Raw genomic sequence first — 8,691 nt, 5'->3', positions numbered from 1 at the left:
TGTCGATTCATGTCACACCAAAATCAGTCTTAACTCTTACCTAATGCCTTTTTATTTATTTTTCCTGCTATAGTAGCATTAGCTTTGCTCCACTCTTCTGTTCGCCATTTTTCTATATCCATTTATTATCTGTAAGAAATCAAATTATTAATATTGCAGATTCTATGAAAATAAGACTAATCACACATGTTTCTCATACAAGCAATATTAATGCCAGAAGTCCGTCTCAGAGAAGACACCGGCAGCAGTGGAGAGGATTAGCGATGATTTACGATGTCCACTCGGACTGCGATGTACCATTACTTCCCTTATGGCATTACGCGGGCCACTAAAGTAGCGGGTGAAATACTGCCCCGGATCTAGGGGAGCCAAAGCATGAAGCTTGCCCTGGGCGAACTATTCAAGGGCGTGCGTGCGCCCCGGCAGAATGCAGCGACAAAATTCTAAAATAATGTGTTTAAAAAAAATATTTTAAGCTTCTTAAGTGGTTTCTTAGTCACGTGGACAAAATAAGTAGAATGAATTATAATAAATTTAAATTTTTAATCTTATTTTTACTCATAGAATGTTACACAATTCTTGGGAAAAGCTTCCATCTACATTCTTTTAGGTACAATACCAACTTCTAGTATACCAACTTATGTACTTAGCATTTTGCCGTTATTGGGCGAGAAAAGATAAAACACTTATTTTTTAATGTAACTGTTAGACAGTTGCATGCTGAATAAAGTTTTTCTTATTCTAAGACAACAAAAAGCTGTAGAAAAGTTGTAACAGACCACGAAAGCTCAAAGATACTTACCTACAATACTAACTCACTTTTCCTGGCCCCACCGCGGCTACGCACAAATGTCGCAGCGCAGCGCAATCGGATCGCACTTAGCCGTCGCTTTTTTAATAATACCCGTAAAAAGCGATGACCGCAGAAACAATTGTTGTGTTGTCCACCACAATGTTGCCTCTCCCAGTTTTTGGGGAAATCGCAACTGCTTTTTTCGGCAAAAAGTCATTAATCTTTTTTTTTGTCATAAGAGTTGCAAAGGTATTGGATATTTTTATAAAACACATTAACTTTTTTAAGGAGATTTTGCTTACGAATTATTATTTTTTGTAAACTTTAATAAAGCTTGTAAAAAAGTATAGTTTAAACACATGAGTAATATACGTAGTTGTTAGTTTAGTTACTTAAAATACTTTGGGCAAACCATTGCAATCAATTGAAAAAACTTTAAATAAAAAGACAATGCCGGAAATTGGCGTCTTTTTTTTTTCGCGCGGCCATCGACCAAACTTTGTTTTTTGATTACAAAATAGTGTAATAAATCAAACTTACTATGACATGTATACCTCTAAACTCAGTCTGAACTGAGTAACGAGCATTAGAAGTTTGATGATTTTCATACTAGATTTGTTTTTTGCGCGCAAAGTTTTGTAAGAAATTGCAACAAACTAGTGAGATTGTATGTGTAAACAAACAATACCATCCATTAAAGGCTCCAGACATCAGTATGGAGCAGAATCAGCGCAATAAAAAATAGTGCAATATTTTGTTGCAATTTCTTACAAAACTTGCGCACAAAAAGCAAATCTAGTATGAAAATCATCAAACTTCTAATGCTCGTAACTCAGTTCAGACTGAGTTTAGAGGTATACATGCCATAGTAAGTTTGGTTTATTACACTATTTTGTAATCAAAAAACAAAGTTTGATCGATGGCCGCGCGAAAAATAAAAGACGCCACTTTCCATACAAAATCTGGCATTGCTATTTATCACAAGCCTGGCTGAAAAAGGAAAAACTTTCGTGCTTTTGGCGATCTCACTACGCTTCTTTATGAATTTATAAAATAAAATAAAAACATTATGATTAAGTAAGTGTTTTCATGTTATCTTTTGATGATTTTCATAAACTAAAGACTAATTAAAGCGCTCTTTAATGTTATCGTTTGATGAATTTAATATACTAAAATCGCCTCGAACATCTAAATTGCATTTTTTATACCAATTTCCTCTATCTAGGTTACAGCTTCGTTCCCATGCGGGTCACGTGCTCAGGTGGGGTGGGAGGAGGTAGGAGGTAAGGGGCAGGGGTGGGGGGTTGTTTTTTATTTCATTACCACCCCCGGTGATAGTGCGCGGTGATGTTTAAATGATGCGCTTAAAAATGCTTTGAAGTTCGCACTTTAGTGGAGTGGATGAGGTTCGTTAGATCTAAAGATTGTAAAACTAACTACAAATAAGTATGTTTTTGGTTTGAAATGTCATTTTTTGATACGGGCCTTGAGGAACTTTCTTGGAAAACTTTAAAATGTTCGTAATAATTTACAAACTCTATTATATGGCCTAATAAACCTATGCCCGTTTTCACCATCAATCTTTATCCTTTGAAAACAAAACTCCTGTTAGGTATGTGTTACCATAGGGGTCACTTATAAATTAGGGATTGATGGTGAAAACGGGCACTATTCTATTTTATTAATTGTAAAATACGAGTAGTTAACTGTAGCGTTTTACTCGATAATTTTTTAAGTCGCATACTTACATTATTGTTTAATCTAATTTTAATTGTTGAATTACAACCTTTAAATCTAATTAATTAGTGACAAAGCGAAATTCTGTAACAAACGTACAGTCAAGGTAATCACTGTAATATCGTACTTTAGTTGAAATAAGAGCGATTTTCAACAAAAATGGATATGGTTACTTAGTCTTAATTTCTGTACGATTGTACTTATTCTTCTACAACAAAAAATATTGTTTCGTTAACAATGTTTTTTCTAATTTCAATTCAGCAACTGTTAAATTTTTCACCAGTCACGTGGCGTGGCATCACCATTCTCCACCACTCGCCGCCGGTCACGTCGCGGGATCGATGCCGGCGCGTGCCAGCAGCCGGTTTGTCTGAAACGGAATCATTAGTATTGCTGTAACTATCGTTGATGTAACAAATCAATAAATAAATATGTCATGCCTTCTGACCTTAAGCCGCCAAAGTACCAAAAGTCAAGCATCAATGGCAAGGCATCACCATCGCGTCACGTCGCGGGATCGATGCCAGCGCGTGCCAGCAGCCGGTTTGTCGCTGAAACCACAACTGAAACGGAATCATTCTCACCCTAACGATTTGCTAAATACGTACGTTAATACTTAATTTTAAATTTTATTTCTGCTTAGAATCCTACAAGTCGGTCAAATTGAGTAGGATAAAAAATGTTAACAAAAATCACTTTAGACACCAAATTATTCTACATTAGAATAGAAAGGTTAGCTACATTCGTTCATTCATTTGTTTCAGCCAAATGACGTCCACTGCTGGACAAAGGCTCCTCCAAGGTTTTCCACAATGAACAGTCCTGCACTGCCCGACTGCCCGCATCCAGGCTCCTTCACCAGATCGTCGGTCCACCTAGTAGGAGATTTACAGTATTAATTAGCTACATTAGGTGTAGCTAAATATACAAACACCATACAAAAAATACCGGTTATCCTTATAGTTACGGTTAATGTTAGGTGGCGCAACAGCCTAAGATTAACTCCGACTATTAAAACATGTTTTAATTAGCCCTAGCTCCACATGGAACCTTTATAGTAGTCAATTAAATGAACGTATTTCGAAGTTCTTTAGACGAACGTATTTCGAATTTTCGAAGTTCTCCTTTCCTCTTCGCGAGACGGCTTCCGCCACTCATCGTGCATGTCACGTCCCCGGATCGATGCCCGTGCGTGCCAGGCTCGTTCCAAGCTGTTGCAGAAATATTTGCTTCCCGACAGTTGATTTGGAGATTGTCGGATTCAGGTTTACTGAAATGATAGTCAGATAGTTTCAGGACGTTTCAGGTTGTTAGCAGTAAAGCCCCATCGACTAGCGACTTTCCTTGGCTTCACACGCATGAAAGCTCGCGAAAGGGAAGATTTTTCAGATTTAGTAACAAACTTTTAATCATACCTACGAGTATTAGCTAACTTTGGCAAAATTTTCATAATCTCAGTCTATTAATGAAAACAAAATCCGCAGTGAAACTTAAAAGTTAAAATGTTCTAGGTAATTAAGTACTGGAGCGATTTTAACAATGATCAACCTTATCAATAACTAACAAGTTTTGTACAGACAAATTGGATTAAAAGTTCAACATTCTTAGCTCAGCTCAGCTCAGTATGAATTAAAACCTTTACGTAGAAGAACTTATTTAAATACAGACAGCTGAAAAGAAAACTGATTAAAACCTTCCCAGTTCCCTCAAACCTAAAGGTGCCTATAGCAAGGTAGGTCCATAAAATATAAGCCGGCGGTGCTGAAGCTCGTCGCCGTGCCGGTCACGTGCCGCCGCCGGATCGATGCGGCGCGTGCGGCGGGCCGGGTTATTGCCGGCGGCGAGCGCTCGTTTATTTAGAGAATTTTCTGCTTGGAAGATACATGGTTGGTGTGACTTTTTGAACAATTGTGCATCTGATAAAGACCTGTAACGGTAGAGACTTTATTAAAAGCACAGTTTGACCTCCGGAGCGTACCTAGCACAAGCTTAGCGCAACTTTTTCAGCCACTAGGTTGATTGAATTTCGTATCATCGTCAGGTCTTTTGATCTCCGTGTTAAGACTACGTTTTGATGTAAATCAATATGAGAGTGTGATGAAAAAATATCATTTTAGTGATGTCACCTGAAAAACGTATTTTCTATCCGTTTGTCGCTATTTAGAGCCAATGGAACTTCAAAAGTGATTTGGTACATTTTCCTAAATTCTAAAAATCGAAGATGACACGCTACCAGAGCCCAGACACGCCCTGTTCAACTATGATGAGTTATTATATCATAAACATAAGCCAAGCACTTTAAAACTTTTAAATACTACCTATAGTCCCTTATAGTCCCCCAAAAATATCCGCAAGTTTGGCTCGTCACGTCCGGGCCGCGCCGGTCACGTCGCCGGATCGATGCCGGCCCGGTTTATTGCCGTCTAAATATCGTATAAACACTATAAACCGGTATCTTCAGAGTTAATGGCCGCCCTACGTGGACCAACAATAGTTTTAGCAAGGTAAACTTTGGGATAGAACAGTAATTTCTAAGTTACCTACTTACACTTTACTTACTTTTTTGTTGATTTTAATATTTTCAGGACAAAAATAACTGTAGATTGAATAATTTAATAAAATCATTAAGCTTAATAGCCTCATATCTAAGATTACACTTTTCTAAGACTGGGCGGGCGGATTTTATAGGGCGGGTCTCACATTTATATTTCAAGAAAATCATCTAATTGTATCCTGCATTCTACAAGATATTTGTAGGCCTTTTTGCACCAAAAACTTTATAATAAGTGAGTTCTCTCATAAAGGGGCTTAGTAGAGTTCATATCCTCGGAAGCGGGGAGGCATACCCTCTAAAAACTTACATAATTCCTCCGGTTCCATTGACGACTAGCTCTCGCGTATGACTTTGGCAATTTTTTACATTAACCTACCTTAGATGTTATTTCGCAAGAATCATTTTTAGACTGCGCACAAAATTGCCAAAATCTGTGACAAAGCTTCGTTCACTTTAGAACGTACTTTACCAAGTACTAGACTTGACTAATACTTTTCGTTTATTATCATTCTCTAATTACAACTTCAGTCAATTTTCAGGCCGAATCCAGTTTTCGTCAGTCACCGGGGCGGGTATACATGACGGTATTCGAGTCACGCACGCGTACGTGCCTGCGCGAGTATTGCCCGATCCTACTCGCACTAGGCTGCTACCCTACGCCTGCTTATTTTCACGCGGCAAGGTGGGCTGAAATGTAAAATGAAAATGAGTTTCAGAATGTTTTATGATTTTATCTACTGTTATTGGATTTCTGAACATTGTTTTTGATTATCACTTATTTTTCAGCCAATTTCATTTAATATTTAGGTCATATATCCAGCAATTAATTTCATTCACACCGTGATAATTTTGGGACATCCTGTATAAAGGTAGAGCTACATTCTACTTGCTCTCTTTGACCTTTGTCTATGAGCCTTTTTACTCAGTCTCTCCTGCAGTATAAAGCATGCCAATAATTTAATCCAGATCTCAAGTTTCCCAGACAGTGCTCTCCTCGCACAATGCATACGGGAACAGATAATGGACTGAAAACCCCCATAGAGCGCGTGCAAGTATTTTTATGGGGCCAGGGAATGTCCCCGGACTATGGGAAGTGCAGCCCCTGACGTAATCATGATTTAATGCCTTGCTTATGGAGTAATTAAATAAGTCATATCGATAACCGTGCCGTGTCATCTTTAGATAAATGGGATTAATATTTTAAATGATTTTTTAAGAGTACCTATTTGAATGATTTACGAGTATTTGAATGTTTTGAAGGAGTTAAATATTGAGGCAGACAGCGGCTATCCATTACCAACTACAAATTAGTTGCACTTGACTAATTTTATGAACATATTTTTTATGTAAAACAAATTTTAATACTACTAAAACTTGAAAGAATTTGAATATCACATAAATTTTGAAATTTAAAACCTCATAAATAAATTACTGTGTAAGTAAGTACTTACCTACATCCTACTAATATTATAAATGCGAAAGTTTGAATGTCTGGATGTTTGTTACTCTTTCACGCAAAAACTACTGAACGGATATTAACCCAGAATAACATTAAAGGCTATAAATTATGACGATATGTGACAAACTAAATTTAATCGTCTAGAATTCTAGGTAACCAAATGCTCGTGTCGTAGGAACTCCTGCGAATACTCTACTCCAAAAAAACCTTTAAACTCATCATTTGCAATTACAGAAGTTAATATAAACACCCCAATAGGGAAACAACGGGGTTCATTTACAAGCAGATTGTCAGTTGCCGGCAGTAAACCGCGAAACGCAGCGATGGCCGGTTGGGAATTAGCAGTAAAAACTTTTTTACAATCGACAGGGGCGAAGGTAAATCTAGTGATGGACTTTATATTATTAGAGGAGTCTGTGGGAAGCAAAAAACGCTTTCTGCGAGTAGAATTAAAATACAATCACCCCTGGAAAATAAATGCAATGTTGTCGCATCAATGCAATGATACGATTTTTTAAAATGAGCAGACTGTAATTCGTAAATACATCTTCAAACTTCATATCAGAATTCATGACTATCACTGCCATCTGTTGGAAACATCCAAAATCACCACTTTTCCTGCACCCTTTTCAGTTCCGGAAAACTCAAGAAATGTGAAAATCTGACTTACCATAAACACAGTCACACAGTCTTTGTTGTTACATGAAGGCTGTAAAATCTCTTACTTTCTGCTGAATAAATGAAAACCTTGATAGTTTTCATGAATTCGTACCTACACATAAACGTTTTCAGCTGTTTCCTAATAAAAATAAGTGTCTCATTTATTATTTTTTATGATCGTTAATGCCGACTACTTCTATTATAGTTGTACCTACGTCTGTCTGTACTTATGAATTATGTAAACAAACAAACATAATAATTATCCCTCGTGGTTTGTGATTTGCATGCCATCTTTGGAGGGAAATTTTAAGCACATTTTCCCGCGCCCAACTGCTTTTGGGAAAAGCGAACCAGACGGCTTGCAAACATTTTTGTGGATTGAAGAATTACTTTTAATTTAGTTATTTTAGCCACCTCCACCTATAAAACAAATAAAATTAATATTTTCAGTTAGGTAATTCAAACTTAGTTAAGGTTTCAGGCCTGAGAGTTTTTATACAGAAGTTGCCTTGTGGTTAATTTTGTCAACTACCCGTTAAACCTTCTATTTTTAGCACTGATCCTTACTAAATATTTATATGGCACCTGGAAATCGCAATCGGAAGATTGGCGATACATCAGCCCAGCGCCATAGATCGCCATAATAGCGCCATGCCTCGTGTTGAATCTTTTATATAGATGTGCAAACGTACTCGCGCGACTACGAATGGACGGATTCTGGTAATTTTGTACTTGGCAATAAGTTGCTGCTAGTTTACGAGCTGTGGCGGGATTTAGTGCCCTTTTAGGAAGAACTTGGACGCGAAATAGAGGCCACGTGTTGTCTTTTTGTTAGTAAAAAAAGTGTTGTTAGGTACCTAAACAGGAGCGTAGCCAGTGTCGGTTAGTAATAATTATTATGATGGTGAGGTGACATTCATGAATTTTAACTTAACACAGTTTATGGTATATCTACCTAGTAAAATTATTTAGCTCAGAACTTTATTTCTATCTTTACCTTACATAATATGAACACTTAGGCCCAGAACAGACGGTGAAACGCAACTGCAACGAAACTGCAACTGCTAGTTACTTTTCAGTTGCATCTAAGTTTCTACCATAGCGTCCGTTGAGAGACCACACATGACGCGACCAGTTTGAAACTTTCAGTTTCAGTTTCATTCATCAGAATCATCAGAAAGTTGCAGTTTCGATGCAGTTGCGTTTCACCGTCTGTTCTGGGCCTTAGGTAGCGAAATATTTCAAACTAAATATAAACTAGACCATTTTTCAAGTCAACAAAATGTATGTGCGCGCAATTGAATTTCACAGTTGATTTGAGCGGGCGTTTGAAAAATACTTCCGATTTTCAAATACGGAAGGACGCATCTGTCAAATAGTGGCGGGAAAACATAGACCATCGCCACAGTTAAGGGTCGGAGCACACTGAAAACACTTGAATTAAATCTCACTCTTTGTAAATATGTATTATTGGATCATATGCATCTA

This window comes from Ostrinia nubilalis, chromosome 20 (assembly GCF_963855985.1).
Source record: "Ostrinia nubilalis chromosome 20, ilOstNubi1.1, whole genome shotgun sequence".
Classification (NCBI taxonomy): domain Eukaryota; kingdom Metazoa; phylum Arthropoda; class Insecta; order Lepidoptera; family Crambidae; genus Ostrinia; species Ostrinia nubilalis.
This window is presented reverse-complemented; position numbering follows the sequence as displayed.